The following is a 17,856-nucleotide window of genomic DNA, read 5'->3' on the forward strand; positions in this document are numbered from 1 at the left end:
CGTATAAATTTAGTATCAAATTAAGTTTAGTACTAAAAAACTACTCATACTTTTTTTTTTAATAACGTGTGCCCTTAAGTGGAAATATTAATATAGTTACTCTATCGTAACGAAAATAGCATTCAAAACCATATGAAAATCTATAAAAAAAAAACTCAAAAATTTAGATAAAATATTTCTTTTTCTGCGGTCGAAACTTGGTCAAACTGCTTTGGCGCCGCACAACGCAGTGAAACTCGACGAGTGAAGGAGTAGATTGAACACAAAAAAAAGAATAAAGAATAAAGGGCAATATACGAGTATTTTGGTTGTCCATCGACACAATAACACACATAAAAGAAAACTTAGAAGTGTCTCGTTTTTTTCATTGAAGCTTACAATTCGAAATATGCTCATATCCTCAATATTCTTTTTCATGTATAGAAGCTAAGAGCTGCGAGGTTTGAGTGGTGATAATATTAACACGTGGTTGTAGTCAATTTTCTCTTAAGTGTGTGTTTAACATTTGCACACAAGGATTTTACAGGGCCTTCCTTTCCTTTGTACAACAAGTTAATGTTAGGGAGTCGACCTTCTCGCATGGAGAACTGCTGCTGTAATTAAGTCGAACAGCTATCGGTGTCGCTAAGGAGCCTTTAATATTCTTGAAGCTGATGTTGGCGATCCTAACTTTTGACAAAAGCTGATACAAATATTAGAAATGGCAAAAAGTTACAGAAATTTCATATTGTGGGCACCTCTGTCCGTGGACAATGCATTAAGTGACTCTTTCTTTTTCATTTCTTTTCGCGTTACCTTTGGGTTGCACTGATTCCATGGGTAATACACTTGATCTATGAGGATAGGGTTGCTGACATTTTTCATCATAATATCCTCGAAATGCATATTAGATGCAATGCCACCATGTAATGCCAGCTTTGTCTTAATTCACTTCATTGTCAGTATCATAGAGAGTGCAATTCCTCACGAAATTCTAGAGACAAATTCATCAGTAGTCTTCCCTAAACTTCCCATACTGATTCTATGTCCATGTCCACATTGTACGTTTATGATCCTTATTTGTTCGCTGCCACCACCAATGAAGATGCAGTCATCGCCGATGATAATGTTTGAATTAATAATGTTGATCTTGTTTGAATGCTCAATGTGAATTCCATCTGTATTGATATTATGTCTTGGTGCAGTGATTGTGAAGTGCTCAAAAGTAAAATTTTTGCCGCCAAGAACATTAACATGGAAATTGTTGCTATCGAGCAACGTTACGTCCTGAACTACACTATTAGTGATGAAGTCAAAGCGTAAGCTCTAGTGTATTTTAATGGGACAAGAAGCACATAAAGGAAATGTTATTAATAATATTACAAAGCAGTAAAGATACATATATAATAAACAATTCAATTAAACTTACAATTGGAAGTCTCTTGCATTTCAAATTTCGACCGCAATTATTTTTCTTCCAAGTGATTTGTCCTTGTTCGTCGAAGGTTCCATGTAACGATCCGAAAATCGGATCGCTACCGGCGCTAGGATCTAGATCGACATAAGGTCGTCGGAACCCGTAGCATTACCCTCGAGAGGGTTCCGACATCCGAGATTCCACCGGATTGTAGAATTTCAATGCCAGACTCTAGCCGGGTATTACATTCCACCACCAGATAATGTGAATCGATAAATGTTTGCAAAAGTAATCTAGCTATCCTTGGCATGCTTGCTAGGGTTTACTGGTGCCACCAAGGTTTCTTGAACTTGAAGCTCCATGCCTCCATTGCATAGACCATTTAAGTCAGTTAAACCTATTGAATATGTCCTTTTGGGTACTATGACTTTGTCGAAATCTGTTGCTACAACAGCCTCTTTCCACGCGCCCAATAATGCCTAAAAAGGAAAAAAGACATGAAAGTTCAATTAAAATGTGGTATAAGAAATCACAGCGAAATTAAAAACAAGGAATTGTTACCATATCTTACTAATATTTGACTTTCCGTTGGCTTTAGCACTAGGGGTGAGCATTCGGTCGGTTCGGTTCAAAATCGAATCGAACCAAATAAATCAAAAACCGAAATTTTAGTGTTTATAAAAATCGAACCGAACCAATTTTGATTAGAAACAGAATCGAACCGAATCGGTCTGATTCTGTTCGGTTTTATCGGTTTTGATTTTTAATATTTTTTTATTTTTTACACTTTATTTTTAATATTTTAAAATTTAATTAAAATATTTTAACCTTAATATGATTTAATTTCTCTATATTATTGAAAAAACATATTATTATCACTAATAGGTTCAGTTCGGTTTTTTCGGTTTTTTTCTGATCAAAACCGAACCGAATCGAAATAACCAAAATTTCTGAAATTAAAAACCGAACCGAACCGAAATGTATAAAAAACCGAACCAAATTTTCAAATTGATTCGGTTTGGTCGGTTTTTTCGGTTTGAACTGAATACTGCTCACCCCTATTTAGCACCGTAATTTTTCACATCAAATATGGCAGATTAAACTCTATCAGCAAAAACAAACAATAATAGCAGAGATATTAGGGAAAAATATGTCTCGAGGATCGTCATCTTCATGAAGCTTTTTCTTTTCTTAGCTCTTTCCTAGAATGTGCTACAAATTAGAATGGGTTTCTCCATCTTTGTAAAAGCTTTTATATCTAAGCAATCATCTAAAGTTACCAAATTTTATAATGGAGGCAAGTTATTTAATTGTGACTTTTATTCTATTATTGGAAATTACTTTGATGCTTTTTAATAAAAAGCATAAGAGAGAAATACCTATTAACATCCAACCTATAACTAGATATTGTTTTGTTTTTATTCGTTTGTAGCAAAACTTATCTTTAAGGTGAAGCCTTTTGTACTGATATAGCTGATGTTACATGACATCTGCCCAAAGTAAAGCATATACTATCACTACTAAGTAAGGACATGTGGTGTAACGACCCGAAAAATCCGGACCGCTACCGGCGCTAGGATCCAGATCGGCATAAGGCCGCCGGGACCCGTAGCAAGCCTAACTGTAATACCCGGCTAGACTCCGGTATCGGAATTCCTACCGTCCGGTGGAATCTCGGATGTCGGAGACCTCTAGAAGGGTAGAATCATGTTTTATAAAAATGTTTTAATGTGTTTTATGATTTTAAGTATGAAATTTAATGAGTTTTTGCATGAAAAGTCTTTGGAGGAAAACCCAGGTTCGGCCGCCGAAAGTCAAGTTCGGCCGCCGAACATGCATGCGTTTTGGAGGCACGTTAGGCCCCCGAAAGCATGAGTTAGGGAAGCAAAGGTTCGGCCGCCGAAAGTCAAGTTTGGCCGCCGAACATTCTGCATGGATGCGGAGGCACATTCGGCCCCCGAACGTGGTCTGGCCAGCCACTATAAAAGGGTCCCTTAGCCGAAAATGGGCGAGCTTTTTCTCCCCATTTCGGCCAAGGTGAGCATTCCGCCATCCTTTCCCAATCTTGAGTTTTTCCTTCCTTTTTCCATGATCTTTACAAGTTTATAACTTTGGTTTTGAAGATCTTTGAGCTTAGAACGAGTTTTGGAGCTTGGAGACCAAAAGTTGGAACTTCTCCCACCTCCAAGTTTAGATCTCCTCAACCCTCGATCTTCAAGAGGTAAGAGCCGATCTTAAGCTCAATGTATGATTTAAACAAGTTTTATGAAGTTTTAAGGGGTAGAATGCATGTTAGGTTATATGATGAATTATGGGTTAATGTTGATGTTTTGAACAATGTAGCTTGATTGTGTGTGATTGAAGTGTTGTAGATGGGGTATATGTATGTTTGAGGCCCCTAGGAACTTGTATGCATGCTTTGGTTGAAAAATATGCATGTTTGGAAAGGTTTGGAGGCGAGATGTGTTAAGGGAACCAAGTTTCTGCCCTTTGGCAGAAACCAGGTTCGGCAGCCGAAGGTACTTTCGGCCGCCGAACATGGCTGGGGAGGCAGGCCTTTCGGCTGCCGAAGTTGCCCCCGAAAAGAGACTTTCGTCTCTGTCTGGGACTTTCGGCCGCCGAAGGTGCCGCCGAACCTGCCTGAGTTTCGTCTCTGTCCAGGACTTTCGGCCGCCGAAGGTGCCGCCGAAAGTGCCCTGTTCAGCCATTTCATGCATATTTTCTGTGATATTTTCAGGATGTTTTAGGGGGTTTTTGGGGAGTAGTTTAGAGATATGTTCTAGTATGTTTGGTCCCTCATTTGAGTCCACCTGTGTAGGTTCGGACCCGAGGAACCGAGGACCCCAGCAGTGAGTTCAGCTGCGGTGTTGTCAGAGTCAGCCAGAGGTGAGTGGAACTAAACTAAATCTTTTAAATTAAATGTTTTATCATGTTTCATGCATCATGTTTATGCAATAGGATGATTGCATTAGTTTTCACGAATATGTCGCATTGCATAAATTGTTGTTGATGTGGGTGAATGTTGGATGACCCAATTAGTCCAAGACAGGAAGACCAGGACCCCATGCTACGGCCTGGCACAGAGTAAGAAAGACCAGGCCCCAGTCTACAGGCCTGGCACAGAGTAAGGCACGGTTATGGGACTCGAAGACCAGGAGCCCAGAGGAGGCCCTGGAAAATGGTAAGTAATGTATGTTATGACAGGAAGACCAGGCCCCATTCTACAGGCCTGGCACAGAGTTAACTTGGACTATTTGGTGACAAGTTCACCCAACCCTTATGTGAATTGTCTGTGTTATGATGCATTCCATTTGAGCATAGTGTTAATGTGTTTTACTAGCTCTACTCACTGGGCTTTTAGCTCACCCCTCTCCCTTTACCCCCAGGCTTGCAGGTACAGTATAGTGCGGGAGTCCGGATAGAGTAAAGAAGTTATGCCCTTGTAATAGCTAGTAATGGACATGATCAAAATTGTAATGTAAAAGTACAGTATAGTTATGTAATGAGTTTTATGGATGTTAGTATGTGCTTGACCATAGATTGTTGTATCCCTTTTATACATGATCTTAGAGATTCATATGATGTTTATGTAAACCAGCTCAACACAGGTTATGTTACCCCCTTGAGGGCACAGATGAGATCCCACAGAGGGATCAATGTTATATTCATGTTTATGTACAGGTTGAGTTTGGTTGATGAGTATGCAAAGGAAAGTTTTAATTTTTATGCTTATTGTTGATCATGTATGGGATGATACAGGTTTACAGGTATTATGTTAGGCTTGCTACGGGTCCCGGCGGCCTTAAGTCGACCCGGATCCTAGCGCCGGTAGCGGTCCGATTTTCGGGTCGTTACAGAATGGTATCAGAGCCCTAGGTTCATATGGTCGGACCTAGAGTGTCGGGCTCATAGAGGTTATAGAAGGTCAAGCACAATAGGAAAAGATCATGTCCACTAGGATAGGATGTGGAGTCCTGTCTTGCATGATGATGTGAAATGCCATGACTTTATGCATGTGCATTAATGATATACTATGATATGTGATGTTTGTGATGCGGGTTCATGTGTGCCCACATGAACCATATGATGCTAATGTTGCTTGTGATGTGTACTGTTTTTCAGAAAACAGGATGAGAGGAACTCGTCGATCAGCAAGATTGACTGGAGTACCACCTGAGGATGAGGGCACGAGCGCCCGTCCTCCAGCATTGCCTAGGGCAATGTCTAGCAGGTCCAACAGGGACAGAGTAGCAAGAGACCCTAGAAGGTCTTTGGATCTGGGTAGAAGCAGATCAGTAAGAGGAACAGTGCAGGGAGGAGCGTCTGAGGATATGGAAGTAGATCAGAGGAGGGATGGCAGTCTCGGTGTGAGCATGCCGGAAGAGGGCATGGGAGAATCAGAAGGAGGCGCTCAGGCCTCGAGTTATGTACAGCCACCTCACTACCCACACTTCTCACAACATCCCGGGTATTCGATGGGAGGTACATCGGATTACCCTAGTTTCACCCCTTATCCCACACAGATGCCATACCCACCATACTACCCACCGTACTCTCAGTACCCAATGTATCCACCTCCACCCTATTATCCAAATCCAGCAAACCCTACCTCAGAAAACGTTGCACCATCTCCACCACCTGCAGAACCAGCAGCCCCAGTTGTTCAGCCACCTAGATCTAGTTCAGCCAGTGGGAGCAAGGTCAAGATGACAGACTATATGAAGCTGGGTGCTCCCCAGTTTGAAACCGGTAATGATCCGTTCGTGTACTTAGAGCGGGTCAAGGCAATTACAGATGAGATAGGGGCGGATGACAGTAGAGCCATTCAGATGGCCGGGTTCACACTTAAGTGCAAAAAGGCACGGGAGTGGTTCAAAAATTATGTGAACCCGAGAGTGGACAGCATGACTTGGGAAGAGTTTGCAAACGAGTTTGCAGGATGGGCTTTTCCTGATAGTTCAAGGGAATTGAAGATGATAGAATTCGAGCAGTTGAGGCAAACTGATGACATGAGTGTAGACGAATATACTGACAGGTTTATGGAGTTGCTGCCATTTGCAGGGCAAGACCTTAGCACAGACCAGAAGAAGTCGAGGAGGTATATCATGAAGCTCCATCCCAGGTATTCCTCCTTGGTACAGTCAGCAGATAGAGAGAGTTTTCACGCCATAGTAGACATGGCTAGGAGAATGGAGGCTAGTGCCATTATTCAGGGGACAGTTAAGCAGACAGTGGCACAAGCTTCTGGTTCAAAAACTCCGGGAGGGGGAAGGGTAGACCCCTCTACCTTGAGTGCAGCAGCTTCAGGCAGTAAGAGATGGAGTAAACCCAAGGGTAAGAAGAATAAGTTCTGGAACAAGGTCAAATCTAGTCTGGGATTTGGGAGTGGCTCAAGCTCTGGTGCGGATAATGCAGTTTGTGCGAGGTGTGGTAGACCACACAAGGGAGTATGTCGGTTTGGGGCGAACATCTGTTTCAGATGTGGTCAGGAGGGGCATATAGCTAGAGATTGTCCAAGAGCGGCCCCGATGGCTCAGTCCCAGCAGACAGCTTCGGGCAGTGTAGCGCAGCCAGCAGCTCCAGCCATGACTCAGGCCAGTGGCAGAGGCAGAGGGAGAGGAGCAGCCTCTTCTTCAGCAGGTTTCAGAGGTGAAGGTCCGTCAGCCCCAGCACGGATCTTCACAATGACACAGCAGGAGGCAGACGCATCCAACACCGTGGTGGCAGGTAATCTCGTCATTGGATGTTCGGATGTATATGCATTGATGGACCCTGGTGCATCTCATTCTTTTATTGCTCCGAGGGCCGTAGCGAGGTTGGGATTGATGATCTCTGGGTTAGAGTGTCCTCTCTGGGTCAGTGGACCCAAGTGTGATCCATCAGTGGCAGAGTCAGTCTGTCAGTGTAGTCCTGTGTTTGTTGAGGGGAGATGCATGTCCGCCGACCTTGTGGTTCTAGATTTGACAGATTTTGACGTCATTCTAGGGATGGACTGGTTATCTACCCATGGTGCTACCTTGGACTGCAGGGACAAGGTAGTCAGGTTCAGAGGTCAGGATGGATCAGAGGTTGTCTTCAGAGGAGACAGGAGGGGTACACCTAGAGGTATGATCTCGGCTCTTCAGGCTCGTAGGTTGCTTAGGAGGGGATGTCAGGGGTATTTGGCTCATGTGAGAGAGCTAAATAGTCAGGTTAGAGAGCCCGCCTCGGTGCCAGTGGTTAGAGAGTTCTTAGATGTGTTCCCAGACGAGCTGCCAGGTTTACCACCTGCTAGGGAGATAGAGTTCGAAATAGAACTGATGCCTGGAACTCGACCGATCTCTATCCCTCCCTACAGGATGGCGCCAGCAGAATTGAAAGAGTTGAAGGAGCAGTTACAGGAGCTGGTAGACAAGGGCTTCATCCGACCGAGTACCTCACCCCGGGGTGCTCCAGTTTTGTTTGTGAGAAAGAAGGATGGATCCCTTAGACTTTGTATCGACTACAGACAGTTGAACAAAGTCACTACTAAGAATAAGTACCCATTGCCAAGGATCGACGATCTATTCGACCAGCTAGCAGGAGCGGGTTGTTTCTCCAAAATAGATCTGAGATCGGGGTACCATCAGTTGAGGATCAGGGAAGAGGACGTACCAAAGACAGCTTTCAGGACCAGATATGGGCATTTTGAGTTCCTTGTGATGCCGTTCGGGTTAACTAACGCCCCTGCAGCATTCATGGACCTCATGAATAGAGTGTTTAGCCAATACCTGGATCACTTTGTTATTGTCTTCATAGATGATATCTTAGTGTATTCCAGGAATGCAGAGGAGCATGCCCATCATCTGAGGTTGGTTCTACAGACTTTGAGGGAACATGGCTTGTATGCCAAGTTCTCTAAATGTGAGTTCTGGCTGAGGAGTATTTCATTCTTGGGGCATGTAGTGTCAGAGAATGGAATAGAGGTAGACCCCAAGAAGACAGAGACTGTGGCTAACTGGCCTAGACCCACTTCAGTGACAGAGATCAGGAGTTTCTTGGGTTTGGCAGGTTACTACAGGAGGTTCGTTCAGGACTTCTCAAAGATAGCAGCTCCTCTAACCAGACTAACCAGGAAGAATCAGAAATTTCTGTGGACCGACCAGTGCGAGGAGAGTTTTGAAGAGCTCAAGAAGAGATTGACTTCAGCACCAGTTTTAGCTCTGCCATCTAGTGGAGAGGACTTTACAGTCTTTTGTGATGCGTCCCGTGTGGGACTGGGTTGTGTGCTTATGCAGAACGATCGGGTGATTGCTTATGCTTCTAGGCAGCTAAAGAAGCATGAGTTGAATTACCCCACACATGACCTTGAGATGGCAGCAGTAATCTTTGCACTCAAGATGTGGAGGCACTACCTCTATGGGGTTAAATGTGAGATCTTTACAGATCATAAGAGCCTGCAATACATCCTGAGTCAAAGAGACTTAAATTTGAGACAGAGGAGATGGGTAGAGTTGCTGAGTGACTATGATTGCAAGATTCAGTATCATCCGGGTAAGGCGAATGTCGTGGCAGACGCCCTAAGCCGGAAGTCACTAGGCAGTCTATCCCATATCACGGCAGAAAGAAGACCGGTGGTGAAGGAGTTTTACAAGCTCATTGAGGAAGGTCTACAGATGGAGTTATCTGGTACAGGTGCCTTGGTCGCTCAGATGAAAGTGACACCCGTGTTTCTAGAGCAGGTGGCTCAGAAACAGCATGAGGACCCAGAGTTAGTGAAGATTGCCAGGACTGTTCAGTCAGGCAAGGACAGTGAGTTCAGATTTGACAATAAGGGGATCCTCCGCTACGGGAGTCGATTGTGTGTACCAGATGACATAGGGCTGAAAGGAGACATTATGAGAGAAGCTCATAATGCAAGATACAGCATTCACCCCGGAGCCACCAAGATGTATCAAGATCTGAAGAAGGTTTATTGGTGGCCAGCTATGAAGAGAGAAGTGGCACAGTTTGTGTCAGCCTGCGAAGTATGTCAGAGGGTGAAGCTGGAACATCAGAAGCCGGCTGGGATGCTTAACCCGCTACCTATTCTAGAGTGGAAATGGGAGAATATAGCTATGGACTTCGTAGTGGGGTTACCGGCGACGTCCAACAGATTGGACTCCATATGGGTGATTGTGGACAGACTCACCAAATCTGCTCACTTCATCCCTGTCAGGAGTGGCTATTCTGTGGACAAGTTGGCGCAGGTGTACGTTGATGAGATAGTCAGACTGCATGGGGTTCCTGTTTCTATAGTGTCAGATAGAGGGCCCCAGTTCACCTCCAGGTTTTGGCGGAGTCTGCAGAATGCCATGGGTACTAGGTTGGATTTCAGCACTGCCTTTCACCCCCAGACGGACAGACAGTCCGAAAGGACCATCCAGACTATCGAGGATATGCTCAGAATGTGTGTGCTGGACTTTGGCGGTTCTTGGAGGCAACATCTACCTCTGGTGGAGTTTGCCTACAATAACAGTCATCATGCTAGCATCGGGATGGCTCCATATGAAGCTTTATATGGAAGGAAGTGCAGATCACCTGTTTGCTGGGAAGAGGTAGGAGAGAGGTCCTTAGCAGGACCCGAGCTAGTAGAGATCACCAGCAGGGTGGTGCCCATGATCAGAGAAAGAATCAAGACAGCTGCAAGCAGACAGAAGAGTTATGCAGACATCCGCAGAAGGCTAGTAGAGTTTCAAGAGGGGGATCTGGTATTGCTTAAGGTGTCTCCAATGAAAGGAGTGGTTCGGTTCGGGAAGAAGGGTAAGCTGGCTCCGCGGTACATCGGACCCTTCGAAGTCTTGCAAAAGATTGGGAATGTATCGTACAAGCTGGATTTACCTGCTTCAATGGAGAGAATCCATCCGGTTTTCCATGTTTCTATGTTGAGAAAGTTCGTGTCGAATCCGGGCAAGGTTCTTAGTGAGCCTGATGTGGAGATCCAAGAGGATCTCACCTATGTTGAGCAGCCAATACGGATCCTAGACACCCAGATCAGAAAGCTAAGAAATAAGGAAATTCCGATGGTGAAGGTCCTTTGGAACCACCACAATCTAGAGGAATGCACTTGGGAGACACGGGAGTCCATGCTCCGGCAATATCCTCATCTCTTTTAAGGTTAGTCTCTATGTGTTTATGTGTATGTTATGTTGTTTGGTATGCATGTACTAGTTGAGGAACATTCGGGGAAGAATGTTCTTAAGGGGGGGAGAATGTAATACCCGGCTAGACTCCGGTATCGGAATTCCTACCGTCCGGTGGAATCTCGGATGTCGGAGACCTCTAGAAGGGTAGAATCATGTTTTATAAAAATGTTTTAATGTGTTTTATGATTTTAAGTATGAAATTTAATGAGTTTTTGCATGAAAAGTCTTTGGAGGAAAACCCAGGTTCGGCCGCCGAAAGTCAAGTTCGGCCGCCGAACATGCATGCGTTTTGGAGGCACGTTAGGCCCCCGAAAGCATGAGTTAGGGAAGCAAAGGTTCGGCCGCCGAAAGTCAAGTTCGGCCGCCGAACATTCTGCATGGATGCGGAGGCACATTCGGCCCCCGAACGTGGTCTGGCCAGCCACTATAAAAGGGTCCCTTAGCCGAAAATGGGCGAGCTTTTTCTCCCCATTTCGGCCAAGGTGAGCATTCCGCCATCCTTTCCCAATCTTGAGTTTTTCCTTCCTTTTTCCATGATCTTTACAAGTTTATAACTATGGTTTTGAAGATCTTTGAGCTTAGAACGAGTTTTGGAGCTTGGAGACCAAAAGTTGGAACTTCTCCCACCTCCAAGTTTAGATCTCCTCAACCCTCGATCTTCAAGAGGTAAGAGCCGATCTTAAGCTCAATGTATGATTTAAACAAGTTTTATGAAGTTTTAAGGGGTAGAATGCATGTTAGGTTATATGATGAATTATGGGTTAATGTTGATGTTTTGAACAATGTAGCTTGATTGTGTGTGATTGAAGTGTTGTAGATGGGGTATATGTATGTTTGAGGCCCCTAGGAACTTGTATGCATGCTTTGGTTGAAAAATATGCATGTTTGGAAAGGTTTGGAGGCGAGATGTGTTAAGGGAACCAAGTTTCTGCCCTTTGGCAGAAACCAGGTTCGGCAGCCGAAGGTACTTTCGGCCGCCGAACATGGCTGGGGAGGCAGGCCTTTCGGCTGCCGAAGTTGCCCCCGAAAAGAGACTTTCGTCTCTGTCTGGGACTTTCGGCCGCCGAAGGTGCCGCCGAACCTGCCTGAGTTTCGTCTCTGTCCAGGACTTTCGGCCGCCGAAGGTGCCGCCGAAAGTGCCCTGTTCAGCCATTTCATGCATATTTTCTGTGATATTTTCAGGATGTTTTAGGGGGTTTTTGGGGAGTAGTTTAGAGATATGTTCTAGTATGTTTGGTCCCTCATTTGAGTCCACCTGTGTAGGTTCGGACCCGAGGAACCGAGGACCCCAGCAGTGAGTTCAGCTGCGGTGTTGTCAGAGTCAGCCAGAGGTGAGTGGAACTAAACTAAATCTTTTAAATTAAATGTTTTATCATGTTTCATGCATCATGTTTATGCAATAGGATGATTGCATTAGTTTTCACGAATATGTCGCATTGCATAAATTGTTGTTGATGTGGGTGAATGTTGGATGACCCAATTAGTCCAAGACAGGAAGACCAGGACCCCATGCTACGGCCTGGCACAGAGTAAGAAAGACCAGGCCCCAGTCTACAGGCCTGGCACAGAGTAAGGCACGGTTATGGGACTCGAAGACCAGGAGCCCAGAGGAGGCCCTGGAAAATGGTAAGTAATGTATGTTATGACAGGAAGACCAGGCCCCATTCTACAGGCCTGGCACAGAGTTAACTTGGACTATTTGGTGACAAGTTCACCCAACCCTTATGTGAATTGTCTGTGTTATGATGCATTCCATTTGAGCATAGTGTTAATGTGTTTTACTAGCTCTACTCACTGGGCTTTTAGCTCACCCCTCTCCCTTTACCCCCAGGCTTGCAGGTACAGTATAGTGCGGGAGTCCGGATAGAGTAAAGAAGTTATGCCCTTGTAATAGCTAGTAATGGACATGATCAAAATTGTAATGTAAAAGTACAGTATAGTTATGTAATGAGTTTTATGGATGTTAGTATGTGCTTGACCATAGATTGTTGTATCCCTTTTATACATGATCTTAGAGATTCATATGATGTTTATGTAAACCAGCTCAACACAGGTTATGTTACCCCCTTGAGGGCACAGATGAGATCCCACAGAGGGATCAATGTTATATTCATGTTTATGTACAGGTTGAGTTTGGTTGATGAGTATGCAAAGGAAAGTTTTAATTTTTATGCTTATTGTTGATCATGTATGGGATGATACAGGTTTACAGGTATTATGTTAGGCTTGCTACGGGTCCCGGCGGCCTTAAGTCGACCCGGATCCTAGCGCCGGTAGCGGTCCGATTTTCGGGTCGTTACACTAACATAACCTGTAAACATGTTTAATCCCATACATGATCAACCATATACATAAAAATTAAAACTTTTCTTCATACATACTGTCATCAACTAACTCAACCTGTGCATACTCTGAACATGTACATAACATAGTCCCTCTGTGGGATCTCATCAAGCCTCAAAGGCAAAACAACCTGTGTTGAGTTAGTTTACATAAACATCATAACATAAGATCATGTACATACAAAAGGGATTAACAATATACTGTGGTCAAGCACAACTCTATCCTCAATAACCTCATTACATAACATACTGAATATTTTTACATTTCATCATAATACAATTGTCATGTCCACAATCTAACTATTACATACATATGACTTTTTCTCTTCTTGTCTTCTCTATCTATCCCGTACCTGCAAGCCTGGGGGTTAGGGGAGAGGGGTGAGCTAGATGCCCAGTGAGTAGAACTATAAAAAGAATATTTAAAACATGCTGTTATGAAATGCGTCACTGCACAAACAAATCACACCACGGATGGACTGATTCAAAAATCCCTCAGCTCCATGCCCGGCCCTATTATGGGCACCACAGGACTTCGTATTGCCCGGCCCTATTATGGGCACCACAGGACTTCGTATTCAGAGGCTAATGAATCATCCTAATGTCCATCCACTATCATCTATCACAACAATGCAATGCGGCATATTCGTGAATTCTAATGCAAACATCCTATAATATAATCATGATGCATGAAGCATGATAAAAACATTTAATTTCTTAATTTAAAAGATTAAGTTTAGTTCCACTCACCTCTGGCTGACTCTGACAAACTCTATAGTAGCTGGCTCACTGCTGGGGTCCTTGGTTCCTCGGGTCCGAACCTACACAGGTGGACTCTAATGAGGGACCAAACATACATAAACATAACTCTAATATATCCCCCAAAACCCCCTTAAAATATCATGAAAGCATCACATGAAAATATGCATGAAATGGCTGAACAGGGCACTTTCGGCGGCACCTTCGGCGGCCGAAAGTCCCAGACAGAGACGAAACTCAGGTAGGTTCGGCGGCACCTTCGGCGGCCGAAAGTGCCAGACAGAGACGAAAGTCTCTGTTCGGGGGCAACTTCGGCAGCCGAAAGGCCTGCCTCCTCAGCCATGTTCGGCGGCCGAAAGTACCTTCGGCTGCCGAACCTGGTTTCTGCCAAAGGGCAGAAACTTGGCTCCCTTTGCACATTTCGCCTCCAAACCTTCCAAACATGCATATTTTTCAACCAAGCATGCATACAAGTTCCTAGGGGCCTCAAACATGCATATACCCCATCTACAACACTTCAATCACACACAATCAAGCCACATTGTTCAAAATCACAACATACACCCATAAACCTAACCATGAACTAAACATGCATTCTACCCCATAGATCTTACTCAAAGCTTGTTTAAAACATAAAAAGAGTTCAAGATCGACCCTTACCTCTTGAAGAAACGAGAGGAAAATGACCTTGACTCGAAGATGGGAGGATTGAGCTCCTTGAACCTCAAAGTTCCAAAACGTGCTTAAAACTTGTAAATCTTCAAAACAAATGTTATAAACTTGTAAAAATCATGGAAAAAGGAAGGAAAATCTCAAGATTGATGAAAGATGGCGGAGAGCTCACCTTGGCCGAAATGGGGAGAAAAAGCTCGCCCGTTTTCGGCTAAGGGACCCTTTTATAGTGGCTGGCCAGGCCATGTTCGGGGGGCCGAATGTGCCTCCGCATCCATGCAATGTTCGGCGGCCGAACCTGCACTTCCCTCACTCATGCTTTCGGGGGCCTAACGTGCCTCCAAACGCATGCATGTTCGGCGGCTGAACTTAACTTTCGGCGGCCGAACCTGGGTTTTCCTCCAAAGATTTTTCATGTAAAAACTCATTAAATTTCATACTTAAAACACTAAAAACATGAAAACATTTTATAAAAACATGCTTTTACCCTTCTAGAGGTTTCCGACATCCAAATTCCACCGGACGGTAGGAATTTCGATACCGGAGTCTAGCCGGGTATTACATTCTCCCCCCCTTAAGAACATTCGTCCCCGAATGTTCCTCAACTAGTACATGCATATCACAACAATCATATAGCATACATATACACCACAAGATTCACATATACACTAACCTCTAAAAGAGATGGGGATATTGCTGGAGCATAGACTCCCGTGTCTCCCAAGTGCATTCTTCCATATTGTGGTGGTTCCAAAGGACTTTCACCATCGGGATTTCCTTGTTCCTCAACTTCTTGATCTGGGTGTCTATGATCCGCACTGGCTGCTCAACATAAGTGAGATCCTCTTGGATCTCTACATCAGGCTCACTAAGAACCTTGCCCGGATCTGACACGAACTTTCTCAACATGGAAACATGGAAAACCGGATGGATTCTCTCCATAGAAGCAGGCAAGTCCAGCTTGTACGACACATTCCCAACCTTTTGCAGGACCTCAAAGGGTCCAATGTACCGTGGAGCTAGCTTACTTTTCTTCCCAAACCGAACCACCCCTTTTATTGGAGACACCTTGAGCAAAACAAGATCCCCCTCCTGAAACTCTACCTGTTTCCTGCGGATGTCTGCATAACTCTTTTGTCTGCTGGAAGCAGTCTTGATTCTCTCTCTGATAATGGGCACCACCCTGCTGGTGATCTCTACTAATTTAGGCCCTGCCAAGGCCTTCTCTCCTACTTCTTCCCAACAGATGGGTGACCTGCACTTCCTCCCATACAAAGCTTCATATGGAGCCATCCCTATGCTAGCATGATAGCTGTTATTGTAGGCGAACTCCACTAAGGGTAGATGTTGCCTCCAAGAACCGCCAAAATCTAGCACACACATTCTGAGCATATCTTCTATTGTCTGGATGGTCCTCTCTGACTGTCCATCAGTCTGGGGATGGAAGGCAGTACTGAAGTCTAACCTGGTACCCATAGCACTCTGCAGACTCTGCCAAAACCTGGAAGTGAACTGGGGCCCTCTATCAGACACTATAGACACTGGAACCCCGTGCAGCCTGACGATCTCATCAACATACACTTGTGCTAACTTATCCACAGAGTAGTTGCTCCTAACAGGAATGAAGTGAGCAGATTTAGTGAGTCTGTCCACAATCACCCATATGGAGTCTAATCTGTTGGATGTTGCCGGTAATCCCACTACGAAGTCCATTGCTATATTTTCCCATTTCCATTCTGGAATAGGTAGCGGGTTAAGCATTCCAGCCGGCTTCTGATGTTCCAGCTTCACCCTCTGACACACTTCGCAGGCTGATACGAACTGTGCCACTTCCCTCTTCATAGCTGGCCACCAATACACTCTTTTTAGATCTTGATACATCTTGGTGGCTCCAGGGTGAACACTGTATCTTGCATTATGAGCCTCTCTCATAATGTCTCCTTTTAGCCCGATATCATCTGGTACACATAGTCTATTCCCATAACGGAGGATCCCTTTGCTGTCAAATCTGAACTCACTGTCCTTGCCTGACTGAACAGTCCTGGCAATCTTCACTAACTCTGGGTCCTCATGCTGTTTCTGAGCCACCTGCTCCAGAAACCCGGGTGTCACTTTCATCTGAGCGACCAAGGCACCTGTACCAGACAACTCCATCTGTAGACCTTCATCAATGAGCTTATAAAACTCCTTCACCACCGGTCTTCTCTCTGCTGTGATGTGGGAGAGACTGCCAAGTGATTTCCGGCTTAAGGCATCTGCAACTACATTAGCCTTACCCGGATGGTACTGAATCTTGCAATCATAGTCACTGAGCAGCTCTACCCATCTCCGCTGTCTCGAATTCAGCTCTCTCTGGCTCAAGATGTGCTGAAGGCTCTTATGATCGGTGAAGATCTCACACTTTACCCCATAGAGGTAATGCCTCCACATCTTGAGTGCAAAGATAACTGCTGCCATCTCCAGGTCGTGTGTGGGGTAATTCAACTCATGCCTCTTCAGCTGTCTAGAAGCATAAGCTATCACCCTTCCATTCTGCATTAGCACACAACCCAAGCCTACTCTGGATGCATCACAGAACACTGTGAAGTCCTCATTGTTGGTTGGCAGAGCTAACACTGGTGCTGAAGTCAACCTCTTCTTGAGCTCCTCAAAGCTCTCCTCACACTGATCGGTCCACTCGAACCTCTGATTCTTTCTGGTTAATCTGGTTAGAGGAGCTGCAATTTTGGAGAAGTCCTGAACGAACCTCCTGTAGTAACCAGCCAAACCCAAGAAACTTCTGATCTCTGTCACGGAGGTGGGTCTTGGCCAGTTAGTCACAGCTTCAACCTTCTTGGGGTCCACCTCTATCCCATTCTCTGACACTATATGCCCCAAGAATGATATGCTCCTTAACCAGAACTCACACTTGGAGAACTTGGCATACAAGCCATGTTCCCTCAAGGTCTGCAGAACTATCCTCAGATGATGGGCATGCTCCTCTGCATTCTTGGAATACACTAAGATATCGTCTATGAAGACAATGACAAAGTGATCCAGGTACGGTCTAAACACTCTGTTCATGAGATCCATGAATGCTGCAGGGGCGTTAGTTAACCCGAACGGCATCACAAGGAACTCATAGTGCCCATATCTGGTCCTGAAAGCTGTCTTCGGTATGTCTTTTTCTCTTATCCTCAGCTGATGGTACCCTGATCTCAGATCTATCTTGGAGAAACAACCCGCTCCTGCTAGCTGGTCGAATAGATCGTCGATCCTTGGCAATGGGTACTTGTTCTTGGTAGTGACTTTGTTCAACTGCCTGTAGTCGATACAAAGTCTGAGGGATCCATCCTTCTTTCTCACAAATAGTACTGGAGCACCCCATGGTGAGGTACTCGGCCGGATGAAGCCCTTATCTACCAGATCTTGCAACTGCTCTTTCAATTCTTTCAATTCCGCTGGTGCCATCCTGTAGGGAGGGATAGAGATCGGTCTAGTTCCAGGCATTAGTTCAATCTCGAACTCTATCTCCCTAGTAGGTGGTAGTCCTGGAAGCTCTTCT

General features: G+C 44.8%; 1 pseudogene; it reads right to left on the minus strand.

Moving 5' to 3' along the window:
* Positions 1-520: 520 nt before the first annotated feature.
* Positions 521-17,856, minus strand: part of LOC122722230 — a 41,566-nt pseudogene continuing 24,230 nt past the window's right edge.

This window comes from Manihot esculenta, chromosome 17 (assembly GCF_001659605.2).
Source record: "Manihot esculenta cultivar AM560-2 chromosome 17, M.esculenta_v8, whole genome shotgun sequence".
Classification (NCBI taxonomy): Eukaryota; Viridiplantae; Streptophyta; class Magnoliopsida; order Malpighiales; family Euphorbiaceae; genus Manihot; species Manihot esculenta.